The following is a 3,365-nucleotide window of genomic DNA, read 5'->3' as shown; positions in this document are numbered from 1 at the left end:
TTTAAGAAATTGAAGGTCTTCAGCTCTTCTTGCTATCTTCACCCTAATTTTTCGAGTAAAATGATTTCACTCCATGTATCCCCTCCGCATAAGGAAATGATTATATATTTAAGACATGTGGTTTATATCTTCTAACTTAGTAACAATGATTATGGATTTAAGACATGTGGTTTATATCTTCTAACTTAGTAACCGGAGAACCCACAATAAAAACCATTTTTCGTCAACGTTTCAAATTCCAACAGGTATCCATCATAAACATTGATGAAAAATAATTTTTACTGTGGATTCTCCCGTTACTAAATTAAAAGATATAAACCACAGATATATTAAATCCAGAACAATACAATATTTTAATAATTATTTTATTTTTATATGTATTATTTTTTAGTTTAATTAAATTATATTTAAACTAAATAACCAATACTAACTATAATGTAACCCTTGTTTTAAAAAATGATATTTTTACTCAACTTTCCTCACCGTAATGGATCAATTTCACTCACTATGATTTTAATATCACAATAACTTAATTAGTTTGATGCGTCATCCAACCTCAAGTATTTTATCATTTGAATTTTTTTGTTTTTTAATTTGCATTAAAATTTTGAGTTTACCGTGGGGATTTATTTCTTTTGTGACTTGTTTTAATTTTTCTAGTTTTCCTTTAGGAATCTTCTATATAGTGTTGAATGTTGTGTGAAGCTTACTATGTAGCATTGAATGTTACGTGAGGGCAGATATACATCATCGGGTCAGATAGGATTCTGAACCTTTCCTAATCCATCGTCATGCATCCATCGTCATGCATCAAGGTGGATATTAATCACCATGGTTTAATTTGAAATTCAGAAAGTATAATTTGCCATTGATTAAGTAGGAAAGTATAATTTGTCATTGATCTATCCAAAGAGTATGGTTAATACACACGGATAAATAAATGACCACAATCGAGGCATAGAATTATAAAATAAATAAAATTGTTGAGAATAAGATTTAAAAATTAAGTTCCTTGAAAATTTTCCTAACTTGCTCCAGAGTAACGAAAAGAATGACCGTAAAGGGACCTTGTCTCGTGACAGTGGGAATAAACCCCTTGTAAAGAGCCATAGGACCTTCCGCCTTTATGGTCTTCATAGCACAGTCAAGGGCCCCAGAATAAGGTGCCGGCTGTCCTGGTTTAGGGTCCATATTCATGATCCGGGTCTTGATGACGTCCACGGGATTCGAAGCCACGGAAGCCACAAACCCTGCACTGAAGCTGGCTGTGACATGTGTGCCCAGGCCGTCTGTCATAATGTCGCGGGAGATGATAGTCTCCTTGATCTGATCGTAGGTAGCCAGCTGCGAGGCCGTCACGATCATGGCCCTCTGGACGGTCAACGATGACCCTGTCCACAGTGAAGTCACGCCCTCCTGTCGAACCATGCGACCGATGGCATCGCCAACGCTCGTGTAGTTGCGCCTCTGGGCAACCGGGAGGCGCCCATCGGCTTGCATTCTCACCATCGCCACATCAGCGGGGTTGCCCACAGCGGCGCCGATGCCTCCAGCGATCAAACCGGCGGCGATCTTCTGGACAAGTGGTAGGTTTCCCGGTTTCGAACCCGTCTCTCGCCATTTCTCCTTTAGAATCTCGTATAAACCCATGCGAGTGGTCGAGTACAGTACCTGCCGGAGCATGGTTGCAGACACACCGGAAAAGAGCGCAGACACCCCCTCCGTCTGAACCACGCGGATTCCCACAGAGATTGGTCCCACCCTGTTCTGGTGGGCTAATTCTGTCACCGGGTAACCGGCGCCCACATTAGCAAAGGCGAATGCGGGGCGAACAGTTTGTTCGCCTTGTAGCTGCATGCGCACCTTTATCAGATCCAGAGGGTGCGTGCTACAGCCTGCGACAACCGAGGCAATCCCTCCTTCCAGAAACCCCTTTACGCCCATTTTTCTGGAACAAGAACCACTGCAGCACCCAAGAAAATAATACTCCCTCCTCTCTCGCTCAGCGGGATCAGCCGGAAGCGCTTGAGCAAGGTCGCGGCTCGTGGTCCCTCTCAGAGATATGCAAATAATGGAGGAATCTACTAAGACACTCTGTTATGTATTTCTATATATATAGGTAATATAGACACATGATTGAATGCAAAAGGAGCCGATGTGTCTGTACATATGCCTGATCACTACTGGATGGTTACCGGCGCGTTCACCATCAATATGAAATCATACGCGCCTAACGAAATGTCGAGGATGCGCCCTGCAAATTGAAAAACGTTGAAACGTGAAACCCCAGACCTTTTCAACAGCCCAACCTGATCTCACCCAACCCAAGAATAAAACCCCTGTAGGCCCAGGTTCCCAACCCACTGTAAAAGGTATGAGCTGGATTCTCCGGATATTCCCAGGGCGTCGTCTACCGAACCGGTAAATTTGCGCGGTCAATTAAAAATAGCCTGAATTTGGTAAAAAAGAAAATTCAAAAAAGTTTAAAAATAGCCGGAATTGGGTAAAAACAAAAGGTCAAAAAATTTAGCTGGTTTGAATGGTGAGTATTTTTTATGAGACACCCTCAAAAACTTTCTTAAGGTCCAGACTCTTGAAATTTGATAGTTGTCATTTAGATTTTTAAAAATTATCAGAAGATTTTATCTCAATCTTACCTAACTTATTTAATTATTTTATTTTATCCCAATCTCACCTAAATTATTTAATTATTTTATTTTATCCCAATCTCACCTAAAGTCCTATGACTTTCCGGACAAATTTAATTTTCTCCGTGCTCTAAATTAACACTTGCGAGTCGCGCCGTGGGAATGACAACAGCAATCTGATCTGAAAAGCTGGAGAGGATCCTTCTTAGTATTTGCCTTTCACAATCATTAGTTTAAATTCTTTGGACGCGTTCCACTAGTGATTGAAAAATTGACCTGGTGCCCTTTTATTTATGACTATGACAGCACTGTTGAACACAATAAAAGAATCTACAGGCTTCAGTAGAAATAGGAGAAGACCACATTTGTGCAACGCACGGCGGCACCACAACCGCGTCCATGGAAAAGGGCGAAATCAAAATGAATGGTTGAACGATCATGCATATAAAGCCTTTGTCTCACAACTTTGAAGTGCCAACGGCGGACCTGAGAATACAGTGTTCAAAGCGTGACCACATCAAACAATTCGTCCACTACAAGTCAATCTTATCTTTTGAACATGCATTGGGAATGATGAATGAATGCATTTGCTTAGAATTACTTGGTGGGGAGTGGAATATAATGGCAACCAGCAACCTCATACTTTAACTGCATATTATAATGCTTTGGATCATATTCTAACGGGGAAACCTCTATTCAACTCGTATCAATAATGGA

General features: G+C 40.8%; 1 pseudogene; it reads right to left on the bottom strand.

The window, feature by feature from the left end:
• Window positions 1-933: 933 nt before the first annotated feature.
• LOC149228361 (mitochondrial uncoupling protein 5 pseudogene) lies at window positions 934-2,290 on the bottom strand (annotated as a pseudogene).
• Between the last annotated feature and the right edge of the window lie 1,075 nt (window positions 2,291-3,365).

Source organism: Pinus tabuliformis, chromosome J, assembly GCF_031772625.1.
Source record: "Pinus tabuliformis cultivar Carrire ecotype Pingquan chromosome J, CPIR1, whole genome shotgun sequence".
NCBI classification, from domain to species: domain Eukaryota; kingdom Viridiplantae; phylum Streptophyta; class Pinopsida; order Pinales; family Pinaceae; genus Pinus; species Pinus tabuliformis.
Note: the sequence above shows the minus strand (reverse complement) of the source record. Positions and strands in the feature narration are given on the sequence as shown.